The sequence below is a fragment of the Rhipicephalus sanguineus genome, chromosome 2, assembly GCF_013339695.2.
Source record: "Rhipicephalus sanguineus isolate Rsan-2018 chromosome 2, BIME_Rsan_1.4, whole genome shotgun sequence".
Classification (NCBI taxonomy): domain Eukaryota; kingdom Metazoa; phylum Arthropoda; class Arachnida; order Ixodida; family Ixodidae; genus Rhipicephalus; species Rhipicephalus sanguineus.
The window spans coordinates 25,690,977-25,715,559 of record NC_051177.1 but is presented as its reverse complement, the minus strand read 5'-3'; the positions used below and the strand labels follow the sequence as shown (position 1 = coordinate 25,715,559).

Genomic DNA, 24,583 nt, shown 5'->3' with positions numbered 1-24,583 from the left:
GCTGGAATTCCATTCTTAGATAAAGGACGGAAGGAAGCGGCGCCAAAGGTGACACGCGAATTCCACGCGTTCCAAGCGGATAGCGCACGACTTCCATTCTGGAGGGCAGTCATTCAGCAAGACCTCGCTTTCTCGAGTGCAGCGCCGCCTGTACGACGATAGCGCCTCGTACTTACATAAACAGCGAGGCTGGCTGCGTCACTCGCGCATATACCGTTATAGCGACGATGCTTTCTTTCAGCGCACATACCGCAAAGGTGCAACCGATAATGGAGGGATAAAGGAGTATTATATACGCTCTACCAGCTGGAAAGCGTCCCCTAGGGAAGCAATAAATCCCCGTAATAATAGCGCTCCGTGCGCGCGACAGCTTTGTGCTGGCGGTGTGAGAAACTAAATAACTAAATACAAAGGGGCGACAAGCGCAATACGCTCGGGCCAGCGGGGTTTCCCTTATCAGCCACGCCGCACAAGCGGTCGATAAAAAGGGCAGAAAAACAAGAAAAAGATTTTCTCGCGGCTCTACGCGGGGCGTTTACGGGAGCCGTGAAAGAGAAGAGTATTCGCTCGCGCGATGCGATGCTGGCAATGCTGGCACAAGTGCGGGCGGGCGAAGCGCGCGCAAGATGGAGGAGTGCGAGAGACCAGACTCGGGCCCGTGCGCTTGCTCCCGCTTGTCATCTCTCGCGAGTGATCACGTGGCCGCTCTTTTCTCTTTTGCCTTGACGGCGAGAGGGAAGCCCGCTTCCAGTACGTCACCTCACCCGCTCTAGCTGGCTGTGGAGAGAGTGGAGTAGAGAGAGGGAGAGGCCCGCGCTTACCCGCGCTGGCCGCGTGTCCTGTGTGGCGGTCTCCGCCACAACAGAAGCACGCCGCAACCACTGCAGGCCGGCTGCTGTCAGCGGGATCCGCTCGCTCGAAGAGTGCACCGGTCGCTCACTGCCGCGCTGTCTGTCGAGGCACCCCTCCCTCACTTGCTCGTGTGCCGTCGTGGTCGCCCCCAAGACGATGCTCGTGCGGCGAAGGCAACCTTCGCCGCCGCCCCGCCGCCCCGCCGCTTTCCGATGACCCGAGGCCATTCCGTGATCCCACCGGTGGAAATACCGTAATCGCCCATCATCGACGCATCGCTCGACGAGTGCTGGTGCGTCTTCTGCTTCGTGACGATCGCCTAAAGCGCGAGCACCGGAGCTTGCGAGGCGTTGGCCTCACTCAATTGAGTGCTTCTCAGGAACATCCTTGGGCCCGGAGAGTTCTGATTGAGGATTGTTTTTGTTCAACCACCCCGGCGATCCCCTGTGGTACGTAGCAAGTGTTTCGTTTAGCTCATTCAGCATTCATATTTATTCATGTTTTAAAAATCAGCGCGAACAGGACGGAGCACAAGAGAAGGACACAGCACGAGCGCTGTCTAACGTGATTTTTATTTTAGCTTCTGGGAAGCGTTCTATAATTCATTCGGATTATTTTTTTCCCCTTATCATTCGTGCTTAATTAAGGAACTTGGTTCCAGAAACCCAGTTTCATAAAGCATCTGGTGATGAACGAACGTTAACATGTCTTCGATCGTCGTTTCTTCACCCGCATTTGGCTTCTTGAGGATGTAATCGGGGGACTTTGTTCAAAGATAACTGTGCACAATAAGCACAAGAAAGACATCAAGTTTTCGCCTCGGTGCAGCACGGTTTCAAACTCTCTCCCATTACGAAATGCGCTCCTCGCAAAACACATTGCGTGCATTGACCGTAGAAGTATTTACTTGCCAGCCCCTCCATAGCGGGCAGGTTGGGCTGAACTTGGGCATTTCTCTTGAACAAAATGTTTTCACTGGTTGTTTCTTTATTTGTTTCCTATTTATCTTTAGTCCAGTCTGACTGCTCATTCTTTTTCTCAGCCTGACCAGTATAGTAGCCATGCGGCAATAAAGCCTCTTCGACCAAGAAATTGTCGGGAAAACAGCATAATGATCAAGCAGTGCTGACAGTCACGCGCTGGCGTCGCACTCTGTCTGCTTTACATCGCGATTTCTATAACATCTTGACGACGACAATACCATAGGCATAGGCGTGCGAAAGGAGGGGGGGGGGGCAGAGGGGGGGGGCGAAGGCTGCCCCATACTTTGACTTAATAGGCAGGGGGGCTCTGCGATGACCCCCCCCCCCCTCAAGGGGAACCCTGCGCACGCCTATGCCCATAGGCCCCACAGAATAAGCCGATACGCGCTACCTCTGTTCAAAGTCATTGCCATTGAACGTGCACACTCACATTCATTCTTGCGTACTCTCGCATTCACCTTCCCACGTCCACGCACCCATTCACCAGTCTCATTTTCCCTCTCGCCCGCTTAAACTTTCGGTTGCCGACTTGTCTTCGACTCACATTAACACATATACACACTCACTGCCTCTGAAACTCGCATTCATCTCCACCATTTGTAACTCACCAACGTTCCGTCCGTCTCATACCTGCGAACCGAGCGTGGAAATAGCGTGAATCAGCGTACGTATACACGTGACCGGCACGCCGGTCTGTGTGTGCACTATACGCAGGCGGCAACTACGTAGCATAATTTCCGGCCGTGCGTATCGCCAAGCGTTGTTTCCATGTGTTCGCTGCTTTTTTTGCGTGTGTGACACGATAGACGGATACATGTACATTGCGTTCTTCCCCATTGTACCATGCAGCATAGACGGTTTCGCGTTACCAGTTCGTCCAAATAGCATTTGCGCCTGAATACCTCCAAGAAAGGGAAATTGACAACCGCCCGTTTGTAGCACGAAGAGACAAGGAAATCCATACGGACTTCTCAGAAAGAAAGCATTTTATTCGCCAAAAATTTCGTCCTGGTACGGAGATCGAAACCGGGACCAACGCCTGTGATTATCTCTAGTTGCGTCTAAGCGACCGGTATATATGCGAAATTTCGCTTCTGTGCGACCTCCCCATACGTGCAGCAGCGAAGCGATCTGCACTTGGCTGGTTTTCAAAGCTTGGCCACCGATAGCGAGAGTTGTGAGACACAAGGAAACATTACCTGAAAAACGTATTCGTGCGACTTGTTATAGCGCAATAGTTGAGACCCAAAGCACGCGTCCCTTTCCAAGGCTGCTCTTTCCAAAATTATCCTGGTCGAGGCTTTCTAAGCTTTAATCTGGGACTGCAGACGCGAACCCGTAGCTCCTTGGTGAAGAAAATAACGGGCTACAAACTTGTGTTCCGGTATGGCTGGCCTCGGAATTAGTGATGTATGCTAATGAGACGCAGTCTCGATAACGATAACACGCGCTTGGCATCAAAGCACAACAAAGACGTCCTAACGTGGCTGCTAATCCAAGATGTCCCGATGTTATGTTTCGCCCTCTGCGTAACTTCATGGAATCTCTCACCTTGTGGTGATTTTAGCGATGAAGCATATTATGTTTTTCAGACGCCAACCTATCCCACGTTAAAACTCATCTTATACTCTCGTTACACGAAAATACTTATTTCACTTTTTAGTTACCTGCATCTCCATGTGAGGTATTACCGCAGGGAGGGTAAGTGTATAACTAGGTACACCAACAAATTATTTCAATACGTGGAAAAGAGAATCATTTCATGTGATATTAAAAAAATGCTCTATGGCAAACCGTTTCATTCTCGAATAGTTCGAACAGAATAGTCGAACACAGAAAGAAAGAAGCATGACCACCACATTAAAATTCCCTGACCTTCAAGAAATGGTTCAATCGCTGTGATAAGTGTGGTGCCTCGTGTGGTTCGTGGTTTATACATGTTTTATAATAATAGTTTTCGCGGTGATAAAACACTGCACAGCCGGATCCCGGCTCGTGACGGTGCCCTTGGTGCTTAATGTCGTCCGTGCAACACTACATTCCACTTTCGAACGTGTCGCCTCACCCCTCTACTCATCCCCTTCCCTCACCTGAAAAACGAAAGTACCGTGCAGTCATCTTCTGTCGCTTTTCCTTCTACAGATATTCCTGTGAAAGGCTCATTTCGATAACCCGCGTTTGGGCCCCTAGTCTGCCCTCGGAATCTGCAGGCTCGATCAGCTGTCGTTTCACGCTGCTGCTGCCATTGCTGCTGCAGGGCTGGAGAATCCATTGAGCAGATCGACTTCCGTCGATGATGATTTCCCGCTACGCGTCGCCTCGCCGCATTGTGTGACGAGCGCTTACACGCGTAGTCAGCACCGACGTTCGCGAGACCTTCATCGCTATAACTGGGTCGTCAGATGAAGGGAGAAAAAACGAACCGCAGGGAATGCTTTGACGCGGGATCCAAAGCTCGTTCGAAATGAGATTAGCGTTTGTGGGGCGTTTGATGTCGGCGTTATTACGATTTCGATTTCGAGTGTTCATATTACTGCCTTCCAAAGGCCTGACATCGCTCGCGATGGGAACGGCCTTTTCTTTTTCGAGTGCTCCTTCGGCGTAAATGAGCTGTGCTTCGTAATGCGCGCGCGATCTTACTCGCACCGTTTATCACATTCATCACTTCCGCATAGACGAAGAAAACCTGACCTACTTGCGATAGCGAGTTACGTGCAGTCATGTATGATGCTATAAAGAAAGAAAGAAAGAAAAAAGGAAAGAAAGAGAGAAAGAAAGAAAGAAAGAAAGAAAAGAAAAGAAAAGAAAGAAAAGAAAGAAAGAAAGAAAGAAAGAAAGAAAGAAAGAAAGAAAGAAAGAAAGAAAGAAAGAAAGAAAGAAAGAAAGAAAGAAAGAAAGAAAGAAAGAAAGAAAGAAAGAAACGTACATAGGTAACAGTCTGTGCATCTTATATAGCAGGAGGCAAAAGCTGGGAGGCAACGGCAAGGAGCAACAAATCTAGACGGCAACAACACTCGCTGAATGCCTGCGAGAGAATACAATCGGCGCCGCACCACAGCAAACACACGTATCCTCCCAAAGGCGTGTAACGTCCGTGCCCTGAAGCGGTATAATTGATGAGCTAGGGCACGTGGTCAGTAGCTTCGTGTTCTAAGGAGGCTGCTTGCTATCGAAAGATTTTCCATTCGCAATTTTAGGCTGATGAGTTGTCTTTTCTTTTTCTTGTAGATGTAGGAAGTACACTTTATGACCAATAAAATGCGTTGGCTTGTTGGTGCATGTATAAATTCTAGGATAGGGGCGCACGGAAAGACAAGGACGAGAGGCGAGGCAACAAGGACTTTATGAATCAGCGCCTCCTCTATTTTTCTGTTATGAATCATGTTTTCCAGCATATTTCTTAACGGTGGCTGTTGTAGCTTTCTGCTGATGATTACGGTGAAGACGCGAACGGAATGTACTCTGCGGATATAGGTGGGCCTCAACTGTACAAGTCTCATCTCTAGGTAATACGACGTCTTCGACTCTTTATTACTAAATTTTTTAAAGATGCGCTGCTTGAAAGTCGCAGAAAAAAATATTAGCAGGCTATAGACGCCCTAAGTATATCCTCTTAAAACTTGTCTACAATGTTTGTTATATACTGTGCTGATAGTCCTAACCAATGTAGCTGCTAGCATAGCAGACAGCCGAGCTGGAGTAAGTACGACAACGTTGCGATCACAGTTGCGATGTTCTCCTGCCACGTCACAAGCTTCGGCGTCGTGACATCACAAAAACACACGCTCCTCCTGGGACACTGAACGGCCATTATAAACTGAAAACGAACGGCAAAAGTAAAGACGAAATACTTCGCTAATTCTTCTCCATGATTTTACGTTATAGCCATTATTTTTTCCCTTTAGATTCCATTGATCTCTTCTGCTTACAAATTTATCTTTGGATCTTATCTTTAGATCTATTTGTCTCTTCTCACGCATCACACCTGTAATCACTATGGCGCCGCTATATGGTTTATGGGCTCTGTGGCTGGCCGGAGACCTTCACATCAGCGCGCACTCGCCACGCCCCATCAACGTGCGCCGTCCATTAAGCACTTTTCTGACGCCCCGGCAATGAGCTGCCGCGTATTACAGTGACGATTATCACCATATGCACAAAAACAGAAGGGGCTGCTTTAACGACTCAGTGGTCTATTTTAGACTTGAGAAAGAAAGAAAGAAAGAAAGAAAGAAAGAAAGAAAGAAAGAAAGAAAGAAAGAAAGAAAGAAAGAAAGAAAGAAAGAAAGAAAGAAAGAAAGAAAGAAAGAAAGAAAGAAAGAAAGAAAGAAAGAAAGAAAGAAAGAAAGAAAGAAAGAGGTCCGTTGTTTGGAGGCACAGGAGATTAAACTCGCTCTTCTTTCTACTTCAGATGCAGGTGGAGATGAACTGTCCTTAAAGGGTCAGCGCTCACTCGAGCCTTTCGTGTTCGCCTCGGAGCTTTTGGTGGTGTTCATTCAAGGCTTGAAGCACAATGCTCCACGCGCGATCTCGAAAAGCTTCAAGAAAGTAATGCGAGAGGCGAAAGCGTAGACGACACTGTGAGAGCCAAGCAGCGGCGTCGGGCAGAACTCCACCCCAAGGTCGCCCCGCTTTGTGACGCTGCTGCTGCTGCTGCTCGAAGCGCAAAGCACGTGCCATCGCCGCCGACCCGCGTGGAACTGCCGCCAGGAATATCGCGACACGTGTGGTGGTCCATATTCGATCGGTGTACTATGTGGAACGTGGACTGCGAAGAAAGGGCGCTGCTTGCAACGCTTTGGCGCTCCCTCGCAGTTTCACCCTTGCTCCCTTGCCTTTATCAGGTTATACCGCTAGCGCATGCGCGGACAGGTCGCGAACAGGCCTAGTAATGACAATACGCGGCTTTCGCAAAGTCATTTAGCTTCTGATGCCGCGTGTGACGCTGAATGTCCGCCAATTGTTGTCGGGGACCGAGCCTATAAGCGTCGCGGTACTTTGTTGAATATTGTACTTGCTAGGACTTCAGTCTAAGAACGAAAAAAAAAAAAAATGCCTGACACTCTTTTCTTTTGCTACATATATAACTTTTCTTAATTTATGTATTTTAAAAAAAACCAACAGGTGAAGGTAGGCTACGTTAGAGCCGGCTATTCCATCAACACGATAGTCGTATTGAGGAAATTTACACACAAAAACAAGGAAAAACAAGAACAATGAAAGAATAAGAAAAGAGAAAATAATCAGAAGCACTATGTAAGCATACGATATCTGACGTATAAAGAATGGGACAGAGCGTTTGGCCAGTTCCCGCCCTGCCGGCTTGCCTGCATGCTTCTAAACTTACTTATACACGGCATCGGTTATACGCGGCATCGGTTGGTCAGTTTCTGAGGTTGTCACATAGATTACTGCGGATAGAGCCGTACATGCATAACTCTCATTTAAGAAACACGTCAACTCTCCCTTGGAGATTCGCGCCTCCCACGGCTCTCCTAAGAGAGTATAATCTCCAAAAATGGAGTTGACGTGTATCCTTAAAGAGAATTATATATGTGGCAAATAATTATTTTTCTCAGAGTGTGGCTCGGAGCGAAACCTCCAAATCACCATAAATTAATCTTGCTAATCGCTTCTGTAAAATATTCGGCCTGCGTTACGACCGGTATTCGCTGATCTTGATCAGTGGGTGTCAAGTAATGAGAGGTGTGACAATTGCATGAATTGATACGATAGGCCAATGCCCGCCCTGCCGGCTTGCCTGCATGCTTCTAAACTTACCTATATACTTTATACGTGGCATCGGTTGGTCAGTTTCTGAGGTTTCACATGCCAAAACCATACGTGACATCGGCAGTAGAACGACTTTTTAGTGGCTCTCGCTTGTTGAGGAAGCATCAAGCATATAGTCCCAAGGGGACGCGTTGTCGAAATATACGACGTCAGATGAATCTGTGGCTCAGTCACTTAGACGTCAGCCAAGTGTTGACGTGCTAAATGACTGCCCTTTTCATCGACGTCCGAGAAGTGTAAAATACAATTATGGCATAATAATTATTTATTTCGTGTATGAAGTATTTCTGAATCAATAATTATTATGCCTAATGGCAGACTTTCGAAAAAAAATTATTTATTTATAGGACGTGTGATCTACACCAGCCTAATGTGCACTTCTGGGGACGCCACTAGAAAGAGCAGTCGCGTTCCGCGCGGACACTGGGCTGGCGTCACCCTAGCTGTAGCTTCGCCTGGCCACACGTATTTTGGCAGTGCGTTCACTGGCGACTGTAGATAATGATTCATCGATAAGACAGAGCCACTTAACATTATTTTCACATTTCTATTCTCCTTTCCCCTGAGCAGGGTAGTCAGCCAGGTGCGTTTCTGCTTAACCTCCTTGCCTGCTGCCTCCTTCTTTCCTGCACAGGTATTTAGTGTTCCTTTTAATGGTTAATTTATTCCGGCAGTTCCTTGCTTGCCTCACCTCCACAATGTGCCCGCGTATTCGCATTTTAACGCGACAGCGTTAAAGAGCTCGTATCGCAGAAATTGCGCCGTCGGCGTCGGGGCCGTTGGTTGTGAGCGAAAAATCATCATGTCCGTGACCGAAAAATCGAAAAAGCTGCAAATAAAATAAATAATAAAAATGTTGGGTCCGAGTGAGAATCGAACCGAGGCCGTCTGCGTGGCAAGCAGGTGTTCTACCACACAGCCACGCCTCTGCTTGGAGCTGTACTGAAAGTAACTTTCATGCTTCCCAAAAATACGCGCCCTGTATACAGGTGTCACAGTACGAGAAGTAATATCGCAGTAACATTGCGTGGTACAAGCGTACATTGCCATCGGGCGTCACACCACGCCAATATCATAACGACTTGGTGGTTTAAAGACAGCCACCCATTACAAAAGGCGCACACATTAGTGCGCGTATTCCCTTAAGACCACGTAGTGGGTGCATCGCAACTTCGAAGAAGTTTCTCGCGCATAATTGCTCCTGGTTTAAAGCATGCTACCCATTACATAAGGCACACGCCTTAGTGGGCGCATTCTGTTAAACCCTCGTAGTGTTCGAACTGCGCACTAGGAACAGAATATCGCTATCGCGTTCGGCTCTTAAAGGCGAAGCTTAAGCGTCCCCCAATTTTTTTCGCGACCGATTTGTCGCCTCGATCGCCTTGCGTGCAGCCTTATATGTATATATATCTATGCATCGCCGACCCTTTTCACGGCATTATTTTCTTCTTCGTTGCCCGTATGCAATGCCCTTGTCCCCGGAAGCTCGCGATGGGGGTTTCATAGATCATCGTCGGCCCTCGTCGGCGTGTTGGTCGACGACCTTGATGCGAGGCGTGGTATATGCTGCGCAAGTCGTGCTTTTTCTCGTCTTAGACAAAGGCGCGCGTCTGCGTGCTCGTTTCGCGCAGGTTGTTCGTTCTTTCTAGCGACAATAACGCACAATTATGATAATTATTGCGCAAACCTTCTTGGTCCCTTGAAGAACATTGCGCCTACAGGTGTAATAATAATAATAATAATAATAATAATAATAATAATAATAATAATAATAATAATAATAATAATAATCATAATAATAATAATAATAATATATTATTATTATTATTATTATTATTATTATTATTATTATTATTATTATTATTATTATTATTATTATTATCCAATGATAATACTTAAGAAAAAGGGTGTAATCGACGAAAACACTCAATCACACCCGTCGCTCGCACCATATTAATGCCATTTATATAAGCGTTCGCGTGGCGAATAATGGTCTGTATTGGACCCTATGTGTGAAGCCCTCAGCGCTGCACTGTACTATAGTCGACACGCCATCAACAGGCGAAAGATCGGTACACAAGGGGATGCCACAAGGGACTTTCTTTATTGTGAGGTATGAAAAAGAAAGAAAAAAAAAAGAATAAAACCTCGGCCTGCACCATAATAATATAGCAGGCAATGCCAATGAGAAAAGAAAAATGAACAGGGCAGAGCCAAGGTAAATTTTGGAGGGGAAGGAGAACGGGACCCCAACCCAGAGTAGCGGACAAAAAAAAAAAAACACTACTGTTCATGTTACATTGATTTCTTGCTGCTAACATGTGTCAGAGTTTAATCTTCGGTGCTGAATCTTGAAAGTGGTAGCTCTTCAGTCTTGTCTTCGTGAAATCTTCCTTGTCTTGTTTCCTTGGGGACAGGCTGTTGATTTTTGGTTTAACTTCTACTGATTAAGTGCTCTGTAAAATAATGAAATTTTGATTACTGACCCCCCACCCCCACCCCCCATCACGGTAGAATGTGACTTGATTACGTGTCAGTAGTAGATGCGGAGAAGACTGTCTACCCTTCACTGGGAAAGGGGAGGACGGGACTGAGAGAAGGAAATAAAAGTCCCCTGTTAACTGCCGCCGACATAGAATGTAGCACTTCATGCGCCCTCTCACAATCTATTGGAGGTGGTTGCGACGACATTCGGGAGCAATTTCTGTTGTTGATAGACATGAAGCTAAAAAGCAAGTGGCTGCTTTCCGCAGCTTATACCACATGCGCAACGGAAAGATTTGTGTTGACGGTGACAAATGCAAGTGGGCATATCGAAGAAAAAGATGAAGAGTACGCGAAAGCGTCCAACGCACCAGTGTCGCAATAGCTGCTTTCGTAAAGAGAAAACAGAAGGATGGAAGGCGTGAAAGGAAACAAATCAAAGGCAAAGTGAGAAAAATAAACAAAAAGACAAAGTGAAAGATAGGAAGGCTCTCCATGACACTCTCTGGACGCGACGAGCGGAAATTCCCTACCTGTATGTAGAAGCATCAACAATAGAAATATGCGCGCGTGACGGTGTTAGTCGCTGCGCCAGAAAGTGGCGCAGCCGCGGTCTCGGAGTTGGAAAAATATCGCCTTTCGCAAGCATGATGGAACTCGGCGGCAATGTGAGGGTGGGCAAGTGGAAGAGGAGAAACGTGGAAGGGGAAGGATACATTCGAGATGTGTGGAAGAGGTCTTGAATGCACCTTCTCTCAAGAAGTGTGTGTGTGTGTGTGTGTGTGTGTGTGTGTGTGTGTGTGTGTGTGTGTGTGTGTGTGTGTGTGTGTGTGTGTGTGTGTGTGTGTGTGTGTGTGTGTGTGTGTGTGTGTGTGTGTGTGTGTGTGTGTGTCGAGCTTTGTAACTTAACCAACCTACGTTTCCGCAATGCCACCCCGGATTTAGAACTATACGAAAAAAAAAGTTATAAAATAAAGCAGGTACTCCTATCCAGTACTCCTGTCCAGCTAATTCCGCGCAGTGCTGTAACAGCACAGAAGTTGCCTCTACAAAATAGGAACTGGAGCTAGGAAGAGACCGGTCTACCGATTATTCCGTAGCACGGTAGCAAAGTGAGGTATTGGGCTAGTTGGTTTTGCATGATTAAAATACTGCGCTACAGTTACTGGGACAAAAGAAGTTAGGGAGGACACGCGTTACGAAGTGGACACGACAGGAGCAAACTATCAACCGAATTTATTGAAAAGAAAAAAATATGAAGGAAAAAAGAACTCTGGGAATGGGAATGAACAGGGGACGACAATCTTGCGGAACTGTCTTCTGGTGCTACACGTGGGTTTATTGCTGGATATGGCGCTGATAGTTTGCGTTTGTCGTGTCGACTTCGTTACGCGTGTTCTCCCTAACCTCTTTTGTCCCAGTAACTGTAGCGCAGTATTTTAATCATCCGCAATACGGGATGCCTGCTGCGTGCGAGGATCACGTAATGGTTGAGCGTGGCATTAGCAGCGCGCTGCTGACTGTTCCTGAGGCGCGCCTTTGACCCCGGTACGCTTTCCTAATTGACAGTAGAAATGGGTTCCTAGGGACTTGCGTTGCTTGAATACGTACGCTATTTCGAAATATGACGTGCGTACCCAAGTTGTTAGCGTATGACGCATGCGCAGTGGCGACAAACGCTAACGGAGAGGTTTGCGTGCGCTATTCTAAAGCTGCATATTGTCTGACGCAGCGTCTAGCCTTCGCTGCACTGCACGGTGTGGTGAAAATTGTGTATATAGATGGCGTGCTTTCTGAGGTTCCGAGTCATCGCTTCCAGAATAGAACTTTCTGCGCACCACCGCGTTCTGGTCACGCGAAACGAAATAAGAGAAGAGGGCTTGCTGGCGGCCGGAGACCCGAGCGTAGCTTCCACCGACTTCTCGCTCTTCATTTCGAGGGTGCATGGTTCTAAGATCGAGTAAAAGAATGCATATGCACATCGAGAGAAAGAAATAAAAACGGGTTTGGAATGTAGAAAGGAGAGTGTGATGATTTGTGCCAAGAAAGAAAAAGGCACGCGTCGTATATGATAAAACAAAAGGGGAGCCAGAGATGGCGATCATAGCTCGCTCGCTCGCTCGTTTTTTCTTCTTTTCTTTTCTTTTCTTTCTTGCGCTTCACTTAGAGCGCGCAGAATCAATTCCGCCGCGGGTCATTTCCTACCCGCGCTGGCGATCCCCTTTGCGCACAATAGCGCATTATACCGCGGCAGAACGGAACGCACCGGCCGCTGCTTCAGCGGCATGGAAAGAACACGGGAGCGGTCAAGCGGGACTCGGAATTTGAAAACAATGCAAAAGAACGAGATCGAAAGAAGCTGCCACGCTTTCTCGACTGCAGGAGAAACTTGCTTAATGAGCGGAAGTTGCGGTATTGTGCGAAAAAATATGCTTGCGTACTTACCACAAACGGGCAGATTGAAAATAAATGGTTGATAATGGTTGAAGAAATGGTTGAAGCTTAGTGACCGCAGATTCCTGGTGTAGTATATTGTGCTTGGTTGGTTTGTTTATGGGGTTCTCCCAAAACGCCTCAAGCTATGAGAGACGCCGTATACAGCGGAGGACTCCGGTAAACTTCGACCACCTGAGGTCCTTTAACCTGCACTGACATCGCGGATTACACGGGCCTCTAGGATTTCGCCTCCGTCGAAATGAGACAGCCGCTGCCAGGGATCAAAACCCGCGTCTCTCGGGTCAGCAGCCAAACACCGTGCACCACTGGGCGGGGTTTTAACCGAGGCACTCTGCGTGGCAGTCAAGTATTCGACCACGGAGCCTCGTCGGTGCTTCCTCCCTCAATCAACTCATCAGTGACCTTCGGTCCTCCCTTTAGATAATAAAATAATTAATCTGTCTACACCACTGGGCCTTCGTGTCGGCGTAGCAGTTCGCGTTCTCCTTTGCACGTCGATTTCGCAAGCGTCTTTGTTCGTAAGTTCTATTCACCATTGGCTTGCCGCATACATTTTAGTAATGAGTCCAGTGTCAAGATCGACTGACTTGCGCTTTTATTAACGGTTTTCGCCTAAAATATTTTCGTCAATATGGACCTCGATGTCATTGCAGCCGAATGTCCCTCTCGTTGGTCCGCAGTTCTTCAACGCGCATACGTGTATATATGAGATGCATACGTGTACGCCCACGCACACGTGCATATATGAGATGAGCGCCGCTTCCTTGTATCGAAAGGAATACGTGTCGCATTACAGCCCAATCGGAAGACGTCGCCCACCTGCTGCCGCAGTGGCAGCGCTACATAAACCTGAGTCTGCGGAAACGCCTACGCGCGCACAAGCGTACCTTTTTGCTGTCTCCCAACTGTTTGGTCCTTCCTCTGCATGAACGGATACGTCTATGAAGCAAGCCTTCGTTTTCATTAAGGGCTTCTCATACACACTGATATCGCTACAATTTTGACGCAGTTCCTCCTCGTGTGTATGTGTCCAACTGCCGTGCACTTATTTGTGGACGTAATTTGTGGCAATTGTGGCATTTGTGTCGTATGCGCGTGACGCTACTGCAGCTCGTAGAAGTGCCATATAACGCTGGCGGCCTGATAATAATAATAATAATATCTGGGGTTTAACGTCCCAAAACCACGATATAATGATGAGAGACGCCGTAGTGAAGGGCTCCGGAAATTTCGAGCACCTGGGGTTCTTTAACGTGCACCTAAATATAAATACACGGGCCTCAAACATTTTCGCCTCCATCGAAAGTGAAGCCGCCGCGGCCGGGATGTAAAACAGTTTAAAAAAAAAACATACGCACGCTAATATTCGCAACAGGATGAGAATGTGTTGGCTCAGTGCATGCTAATGGACTGGGAATATCCACCCTTCGCTCGTATTCAGCGCCGATGGGAGCGCTAACCAGGCAGTGGTCGAGATAAGCTAAGTAGGATTATGGTATTAGTGGAATGAAAATAATAATAAACATGCTGTATATGGAGCAGGAATGTTTACGGGCTTACAGGCAGCTATAAAATGTATAGCTAGTAATTTTAATGAAGACAAATAATATGAAGTGTAGACAGGCAGACTACTGCAAACTGCCACAGATGTACCAAAACCTGAGTTGATAAAGCAAGCTAGGTGGTATGTCGTGGCCCCCGTTTCAAAGTCTATACGTGTAAATTGCATGTCATCGTGGGATTTTGGGCTTTCGGGATTGCCGGATTATGCCGCAGCATATACGTGGTGCAGAAACGCGATTTAATGTATTCCTTTTTTAAAGATAGAAGTAAATGGAGGGGACTCCCTCTCTTCACTCGCTTAATAGTATTGATCAGATATCCTTTTCACAAAAAAAAAAAAAACGGGGGGGGGGGGGGGGAAGAGAACTAGAAACTCTTGCGTTAGGTGAATAGAAAAATGGGTCATCCAAAAGTTCCAGTTCTAGCGAAATCCTCGAATGTCTGGGTACCAAAAGTATACACACCACACAAAGTAGACGAACTCACAAAGTAGTCAAAGTAGACTACGCCACACGATGTAGTCGAGTCAGCGTTTCCTAACGAGCTCGGCTGTATATATCTGTGCATCCGCTCTATTAATAGGCGAGGAAACGGAGGTACGCCACCGGGAAGAACCATTAACACGAAATATTTCGCTGCTTCCCTCACGCGGGAGACGCCGTCTTCGTTCGCACGCATGCATTACTTGGCATCGCTTACAAGCAGCGATTCTACTATATGTATAGAGTAGAGCATGCTGTTGATTACGCCCGATGCGATGTCACTGGAAGGGGAACGTGTATAAAGAAACAAGTTGGATATGAGCGATTGCTCAAAGGCGGCCGCTGATGCGCCACGGGCTGCCAGAAGACGTGAGCTGCAGGCTGATTTTGTTGGTACAGCCTGCCTGGAACGGGGTAAGGTCAAGGCGGAAGGCGAGGGCTCGTTGAGCCTTCGATAATGGATGATGATGGTTGGGAGTGCTGCTGCTTCGGTGGAGAAAGGGCTCGGAAGTCGACGGAACGTTAAGAAAGAAAGTACGGTATCTATGAGGCGTAAAAATACGGAGTATGATAGCGTTGACGGGACGGCAAGTATCGTGATGAATACAAAAATGAGAACGGCGTGGCGCAACTGCATGCCTCTGAAAATAATGGGTGGGCGACCCTTAACGTGCTGGATGTTTGTAGCTCGCTTCAAGTGTCGCGGATTCTGCTAGAAACAATTGCACAACGCGCGTTGCAGAGATGACGTGCGGCGTACGTTTTAGTGCAAAAATATATAAATTTATGGTTGCCACATCCTTAGCTGTGGAGGGCGAAGGCGGTGGCGCAATTGTTGTTTGCTTGCTGGATGTAATTCATCAAATGAAACAAGTTGAAAAAGGCCGGCAAAAACAACCTGTCTGTGTGTATGATATAGTGTCGTTGGTTTGAGTGGATGAATACAATGCGCATGTTACTATACAGTGGAATCTGATGAATGGACCAACGTTACGATAAACATTGGGCATGCACTAATGAGAAGTTATAGGTGAACCGAAGAATCACAGATCACATGCGGGAATAACATCTGTTAGTCTTCTTCTGAAGAGAGTTCGTACTCTAGTCGTCGGCTTGTTCCTTCCGACGAGCACGACGCTGCGTGTGTAACAGACGAATATTCAGAGCAGGGCTGGTTGTGATAGGACGGCGAGTGCTTCGTTTCACATCGTACACGTTAACATACGCAAAGCCGCGCGTTTAAACTGAGAATAAGCAGCACTTGCAAGCGAGGTTGTGCTCATACACTGATATAGAGAAAGAAAGAAGGTGTTAACAAAAGTCTAAATCCTCTGGGAGTTGCGGAAGAACTATTGTGAAGGGATAGATGGTTGCCGCGAGTCATTGTCTTCCGGGTTGAGAGAACTTTCTTTTTTTCCTGTGCCCGCCACACTGGGGGTACGAAGGCAAGGAGCTCGGCCATTGCAGTCAAGGCAGCAGAGCCGGGCTTTTGTCTCTGCGACATGACCACCGACCACACCGCTCTTTTATCCTCCTCTCGAAATGCCGTCGCTGCAACAGCGCAGTGCGCTCGAGCCGGAAATCTGGCGCTCGGCTCGCGTTTTGGTAGAGTGGTCGCGAGGAAGAGCTTACCGCAGCACAGGGGTCCCGTCGCCCGCTTTAGGTGCAGCAGCCTTTGTTCTCGGAGGTTTCATTGTGCATCAAGGTCGAACGGGGAAGTGGTGGAAGGGGGGGGGGGTTATACCGGTTTAATTATAGCTTTTTTTTTTGCAACGATGCTTACAGCGATGATGGATCGATGCCTGACTACGCCTGCGACTGCTGCAGAAGTGCCGCGACGACTTGACTGGCGAAAGTGCGTTCAGTAAGGCTTTGGGAGCGGGCGAACACTAGTGTGAAAAACCGAAATCCTAGCGGTCTCTTCCGTACTTTCGTCCCTAGCTGTCTTTTTTTCCCCTACCCTCTTTCTCTCTTCCGCGCTTCATATCTATCTATCTATCTATCTATCTATCTATCTATCTATCTATCTATCTATCTATCTATCTATCTATCTATCTATCTATCTATCTATCTATCTATCTCTATCTATCTATCTATCTATCTGTCTGTCCTGTCTGTCTGTCTGTCTGTCTGTCTGTCTGTCTGTCTGTCGTCTGTCTATTATCTCTCTATCTATCTATCACTATCTATCTATCTATCTATCTATCTATCTATCTATCTATCTATCTATCTATCTATCTATCTATCTATCTATCTATCTATCTATCTATCTATCTATCTATCTATCTGTCTGTCTGTCTGTCTGTCTGTCTGTCTGTCTGTCTGTCTGTCTGTCTGTCTGTCTGTCTGTCGTCTGTCTATCTATCTGTCGATCTATCTATCTATCTATCTATCTATCTATCTATCTACTATCTATCTATCTATCTATCTATCTATCTATCTATCTATCTATCTGTCTATCTGTCTATCTGTCTATCTATCTATCTATCTATCTATCTATCTATCTTGGCCGGCCCCATCAGCTGTTTAGCATATTTGTGTTGTTTTTGTCAAAAGTAGTTTTGCCACGTCTGAACACGTATGCAACGAAAAAATAAAGCATTTTGTCTAGACAAAAAGAAGGATGCAAAATACGAACGTTTCCCTCTACCATGCCAAAAATAAAGACGAAGTTAATGAAAGAAGAAATAACAGCTCTGTCGCCGAATGAAATACGGGCTCCTTAAGCCAGCCCTGCTTGCGTCGCCTCTTGCATGCAGGCCGTTCCTGTCACTCCGCAGCTGTGCCGTTTTCGCCTTTATTTCTTTCTCGTCGGCTTTCCAAGACCGGCCCGCAAAGGTCGTCGGTTCGCCTCCAACGCGCAAGCGCGGCCGTCAAGCAGCTGCCACACATTTCCACGAGCCCGTCTATGTTGCCTCTGGGCGTGACCCCCATATGTCGGTGAATGACAGGCGACATTTTACGTCTCTGCATAACTATAAGGTTATAAAGAAGGACTTTTCGTTGGACAGCGTTGTGTTTTTTTTTTGTCTCCTTTTTTTTCTTTTGTCCTTGCGATGCCTCCAGCTCACTGTGCTGCGAATGTGTGCATTTACGCACAGCGTGCCTCGGTTGGTTCACTTGCGACGCAGTTCCGCTGAGCTACATCGAAGCTAAGGTTAGGCGGGCGCGGGGAGAAAAAAAAAGAGAAAAGGTTGTTCTTGTTTTCTCAGTGTACGTGTTTACTGCGATCTTAGTATGATATGAAGGTACACACCTTCCGAGGAACTATATATTCGCCATCGCTGGCCGCCAGAGCAAAGCACAGCGATGACTTGGTCATCTCGACGTGCGTTAGTGTGTTTGTGGCTGTTAACTGCCTCGGCACAGTCGCAAAGAGACAGCGCGTCCGCGCTCCGTATACGTACAGCCCATGTTCTGACGGGCGGGACCGTGTAAATTACTCGTGGCAACGATAGCAAAACGTTGAGCCACGGGCTTGCAAGCTCTGCCGCTCCCACCTCCCCACGGACTCGCGCTTAGCGCCGGTTGAAAAAGCCAGGAAGGAAACAAGTCCGAATCCGGAAGCACAAGTCCCAAGTCCCTTGTACACAGACGGAAGGAAACTTGGTATTTTTTTAGACTGTGTTGCAGCTCCATCTTGTTCATTTCTTCACTCCTCCCATGTGTCTTCGCAATGCTTGTTACCACTGCTCGGGGACGATTGGTATCGCAGCATTTCTTCCAGCGCCAAAAACCTTTCATTTGGAGAGGCGGCCGCCGAGGCGCGTCTTTTCTCGCCTTAACGATTTTTTGCCCCTTCTCCGTGCACTTATTTCCGCGGGCTTCATCTCCCCTCGCGTACTTCGTTCTTGTTTTCTGTTTTTTTTTTCCCCGAATTACGAAGCATCTACGCCCGCATCTCCGTCCTAACAAGGTTTCCTACTCCCAAACAGTCATTTCCTTTAACTACTTTTTTTTTCTTGCTATTTGTGCGACACTGTGAAAACACCGCTTTTTCTTCGTCTCCCGTTGTGCCAGTGTAACGGCTTCTTCGCTATACACTACCGAGGATAAACCATGCATCCTTTATAAGGATAAGGGAGGAAACTATAGTACCGAATCGTGGCGAAGAAGACGCAAGGATATCGGTGTATCTGTTCGTTTCGTCTTCAGCAGCGCTGTCAGGGAGAATGTTAGCGCGCTCGGCAATAGCGCCGTGTTTCCTTTGTTGTGTACGTGTTGTGGATGCACTGGTTGTTATACTGGGATCAGCAGTATATAATCAAACAAGAGATGTATGAGGCTATACAGAGCGAATCCTTGTCGTCGGAGCCTTGTCTGGATAAGAGAAGTCGTCGAAGGCAAAGGACTTGTTTGTTTAAATTTAGGTCCCAGACTTTCCTAGTTGATTACTAAAAGTTCCCAGCTTTTCCAGGGAACGCCTGCGTTGTTAAATATTGTACATGTAGTTTACATGCTGCACAAATAAGTTATGCACATGTAGAGACGATATGAAATGTGTTGCTTGTTTATGAAGTCTATTGTCCTTTCCGATGAAACATTGAGAGATAACGTGCTACTTATGTCCTAAGCTATACAGAAAAGCATCGGAAACGCCCCACCTGTTGCGGCTGTAGCTACCGCTCTTTAAGCAAAATTTTGAGGAGGAGCTCCACTAATACGCTTAGGTTCTGCTAAAATTGAAATATATGAAAGGTAACTACCGATATACGACATTACAGTCAATTTCTTCTATGCATGAAAATGTTGTACAAGAGTTCGCTTTTTCAGATCTATGCTAAGTGGATGTCACTGCAGACAAATGAGAGAGGTTGCTCGCACAGCATTCCACAGTAAGGAGATAACCACAAAATACAGTTTGTGCCACTATTGGACTTTGACAGGCCAGCTCGAAATTCTTCTGTAGACATCGTGATGACGTATGACGCCTGCTTACAAATGTGTTGCAAATCAGCAGAAATTACGGGAATGCTGCAGAAAGCCGGACGCTTTCCTCAACTGCCCAACCGCTGTTGACCCTTCGTAACAATGACGCTCATTTTGACGAGGGAGAAGTCGTTATGCACTCGCACGTCAGCTGCAGATGTAATGCGCATCTTTGCATTTCTCTCGCCTGGTTTCAGAGTGCGGCTCTCAGGAAGCCTCCAGTGTTCTCCCCCCAGTGTTATGAGAGCGCTTAGTGAAGCGCGAAGCGAGAGGTCGAGTTTAATTTCGACGAGATGCGATGCGGGGCATCTGCTTGCGACGAGTTAGATGGGCACACCGACACTTCACGCGCGCCTTGGCGAGACCACTTTGGTGCCGCCGACCCGGAGGCGCTCTCGCGTCATCTCGGTAGTTACGCCTGAAGTGCGCTTACGGGCAACTGCTCCTGCGGAAGCTCACGCAGCGCGTGTAAAAGAGCTCGCGCATTGTCTCCCTCTCCTACGGAGCAGAAACCTGGAGACTTACAAAGAGGGTTCAACTTAAATTGAGGACGACGCAGCGAGCGATGGAAAGGAAAATGATAGGTGTAACCTTAAGAGACAGGAAGAGAGCAGAGTGGGTCAGGGAACAAACGGGGGTTAAGGACATCATAGTTGAAATCAAGAAGAAGAAATGGATATGGACCGGGCACGTAGCACGTCGGCAGGATAACCGGTGGTCATTAAGGGTAACTGACTGGATTCCAAGAGATGGCAAACGCGTCAGGGGGAGACAGAAAATTAGGTGGGTAGATGAGATTAAGAAGTTTGCAGGTATTACGTGGCAGCAGAAAGCACAGGACCGGGTTGATTGGCGGAACATGGGAGAGGCCTTTGCCCTGCAGTGGGCATAGACAGGCTGATGATGATGATTGTCTCCCTCTCATCCCTGACCGCCGCATGCGCTCTCGAAGCCACTATAGGCTCGGGCGCAGGCGTGCGTGGCACTCGTTAGAGCTTGCGTCGTCATCGTCCGAAATCTTGTCGCCTACGGGCCTTCTCGTGTTACGACAACAAGAAAGACGCTGCTAACTGCTTCGTGTTTCACCCGAGCGAACACTCCGCCAGATGGGATTCTCTCCGTCTTCTTCTCTGGCCTCTAATGGCGCTGCAACGCTTGCCTTCAATGAAGCAATGGCCCTAAGGCACCCAAAGGGCGTCCTCCTCTTCTTTTTATCGCTTCTTGTTTTCTGCCCCCCTTTCAACACTTCGCGACAGGGCAGGCTGGCAGCAGCCCTCCCTCCTCTGTTACGTCCTACTGGAAAGAAAGTATCCAATTTCTCTGCCTTACGCGTGTAGATTTATCAAAACCCTCCCGGTCATCGACGAAAAGGCGTGGATAAATCAAGGTACACGTGCCTCGGTTTCTATATATGTGTACTATACTATACAGCAAGCGTCCGTTAAGTGATCTATTTTTCGTCGCTTCGCGCTGACCACAGGTACGTACGTTTTGCAAGAAGATGGAAGGCCCTCGTCGCTAGATCGAGAAAAACGCGAGAGATGCTGAAATCGCGAGCGAAAGGGAAATCAGGTCTGAGCCAATGGCCTGAACCAGTCCAGAAGTCAACGGAGGAAAGCAGAGATGCAAGACTCCTTGCCTCACTTTTACGACTGCACGTGCTGGGAAATAAATACGGCAACGCGGCGTGGATCATCCATCACGATTTGGAGAAGAGCGCGGCTCGCTTGCCGTGGAGATTTACGAAGCCTTGCTCTGCACTAATCCTCTTAGGCCTCCACTCCGGACGGCACTCGCAGTCGAGATGGGCTCTTGCGGTCGCTCGCCCGGCCCCCGGTGCGATCCCGTGTTCGATGGACTCCGGTTCGGGAGGAGGGTTTACCAACCCCCACGCCGGCCGCAGATTCGATTGCGGCTTTCCCCGGCGCGCATGTGTGTGCAAGTTGTTGCGCAGCGTGAGCTTGTCTGTGGGAGCGCGCGGCGCATACCGGCGGGCTGTATACTCTCTCTAGAAAGGCTTAATGGCTGTAGCGCCCGCTCAGCCGGGGGTCAGTGCACCCCAGCCTTCTTGCGCTTTTCGCGCCGCTTCGTTCGTTTCCCGTGGAACGGTTTTCGACGATAGGCCGCTGTCGCGGCCCGCCTCCGCTCTTCTCTCGACAAATTGGTTCTCGCAAGTTTCTGAAAAAAAGAAAAAGAAATGTGGTGAGGAAAGCCAGAAAAAGAAATGAGAGAAGAGGTGTGTGCACGTGTGTGTTTGTGTGTATGTGCGCGCGCGCCAGGAGGAGGCGAGCGAGCACATAGTGATGCCACTGTTTTGTTGACCTTGCGTGCTTTGATCGACTGGACGACCGCGCAAGCCGTCGTCTACACTGTGATGAGAATGAAAAAAAAAAAGGAAGAAAAAGAAAACACTATGAGCTGTGGAACAGTGGAGTATATTGCGTTTTCTCGTCAAGTGTCCGGTCGCTTATAGCGGGAACATGGCTGGTATATGTACTGTGTCGTCCTTCTGAGCAATCGCTCGCAAGCGCACTTACACTGACCTTTTCTCAGCCGCGAGTTCGACCGGGGCCTAGATTGAGTGCACATGAGTGCGAGTAAAGTCTCAGCTCGAAAAAAAAAAAAAGAAAGTAATAAGGGGTGTATCGGTGAGTGTAAAGAAATGCCGCCAACATTTTTTTTTGTGTGTGTGTGAAACGCTTTCTTGCGCAAGGGTTAGTGGCGAAAACAGGCCAAAAGCCGACTTCTTTACCTTCGTCTAATGAATTCTCGCTCTCTCCCTCTGGGTCCCTCCTTTTAACATCGGATAGCGAGTAGCGTTTCGTAGAGAGGCGCAGTCGGCAATTTTGGATTAGCAGCCGTTGTATTTCCCATTGACCTCCGGGGGAATTCGAGCAAGGATGTCTCGGACCTTTTTGGTCGTTCTTCTGCGTAATTTCGAACTTTTGGAGCCAAACTGACAATATTTTTTTGCTCGTAAAAGCTCTCTGTCGCCGGCCGGCCACTATTCCACCATCCCTTCATTTCTCCCTCTCCCTCGTAAATGCTCAGAAAAAACGTACGCCAGGCATACGACATTTCCTAAAATGGTAAGAAAGTAGTACCGTTCTTTCGACAGTACAACACGAGCTATTAAAAATCTGCTTTTTTTTTTTTCAGAACGAAAACTTTCTATAGCGATAGCTCATGGCAGCGCGCATCAAAAACTAGGACGACACAGAAACATAAAAATAGACAATGGACATACACGCTAGCTTTCATGACTAGCCAACTAGCCGCCCAGTTTACGTCAAGCTTTGTAGTTGTGAAAGAATTCCTCTTTACTCGGTGATGGAACCCGGGACCAACGCCTTTCTGGAACGGTCGTTGTACTATGCTATCTAACCTGGACGAGACTAACTGATCGATAACTCGATGCATATAGGGTAGTGAATATGCAAATCACTTCAAAGCGGGAGGCTTTCTGTGCGGCCTTCCGCTGTCGCGTTTTCTGGGCTCCCAGTGGCACAAGCGGAAATCGTCGTGTTCTTGACGTCTGCGCGCATATCGCATCCCAGATAACTTTATAAAGAATATTTTTTGTCATGACGGCATTGCGCTTATAAATACATTACAAGACAACACTGGCGACACTGACGGAAGCAAGAAACCGAAGATGAAACACTGCGTGTCGCAATTGCCCCCGCCATATATAAATCAACATCACCTTTCTCTCTGCAGCCGCCGACGCCACTGACAGCTGCCCAAAATAAATTCGTGGCTTTCCCCAAGCTCAACTGCTGGCACGCTCGCCCTATTGAATTTCCGAGGAACAGCTGTGTGGTCGCAGCCTCCGTGTATCTGCCGCACGACTCGGCCGGAGCGTGCACGAGGGTGACGTCACGGGTTGGAGCAGCGGCTCGAGGAGGAGACGGCCGTCCTCACACACAGCCTTGAAGCGAGCAGACGAACACTTCCCAGTGCTCCGCAGAGATGTCAGCCAACTGGCAAACGGAACGCGTCCATCTGGCGCACCGCCGACTTAATATCCAAGCGGAGCTTGTACTGGCCGACCTGTGTAGCTGGTGATGGTGTTCCAAAAAACCCTCCTCACCCACAGCTGGTGCGCACCGAAGAAATAATAAATAATTTTTCTTTCATTGTTTCACGTATGTCCGTCGCTGTTGCATGTATCAGCCAACAGAAGTGTGTCGCTGCTAAGCATGTGGTTGAAGGTCCGTTTGCCGGCATGGAGGAAGGGAAAAAGTAAGGAGGTAGCATTGCGCAGTGCGCAAGAAAGAAATAAAAGCAGAACGGTGGGCACGCCCACGCCAAGCTTCGCTTGCCGCCATTTCCCCAATCAGGGAAGGGTTACTGAATTTCGTTCGAATGTCGCGGTTTCGTACAGTCTGTGGTTTTGATGATCGCGGCCATTCTGTAGCCCGCACATCTTAGCCCTAGTGAGTCACGGTGATCGACATTATATGCGAAAAAGGCTGAGACCGTAGGGTCTTGGCAAGCAGCCTCCACTTTGCGAACGTGTGTTTTGGGGCGGAAACGCGATGCACGCCGTGAAAAGAAGACTGCGCATGGAATTGAACCGGCCGCAGAGCTCTCTCGCATTAGAATACGTAAAGCCCGGCCCGACTGACCCCGCATGGTTCCTGATATGATACTACAGCGTTATGGTTAAGTGTGCAATGTGCGAAGATCGAGCGCTGAACTTTTCTTCGTTTATGTAATATATAGTGCTGTGCATACCATAGCGCCAGCAGTTTTCAGAAATGGAAGCGTTCGTGCAGACAGCTGGTTAAGAAGCACAATTTCTATCCCCCTCTATTCTTATCTCTTTTTGCAGGCTGTGACATTGCACGGCAGCCGCTTGTAACTGCGCAGTCCGCATGAGGCGCTTGTGGCTGAGGCGAGGAAATGGGCTATGAATGCGATATAATGCAATCAACGCAGCTTTACTCATTGATGTCGGAGAGGACACAGCGACAGTCATTATGTACATAACATAACGCAGATGATGCTTAATTTTCTCTGTGCTCTTTTTCTTTT

The 24,583-nt window shown here is 47.9% G+C and overlaps 1 protein-coding gene across 2 annotated transcripts in view; it reads left to right on the top strand.

Moving 5' to 3' along the window:
* The first annotated feature begins 903 nt into the window (after positions 1–903).
* LOC119382569 (adenylate cyclase type 9) overlaps positions 904–24,583 on the top strand; it is a 106,363-nt gene continuing 82,683 nt past the window's right edge. Inside the window, exon 1 of one of the 2 annotated variants that reach the window (XM_037650325.2) lies at positions 904–1,301. The gene's annotated coding sequence lies outside the window, so the exon portion shown is untranslated. The remainder of the gene's footprint in view (positions 1,302–24,583) is intronic. The other variant, XM_049412240.1, reaches the window with a different exon arrangement.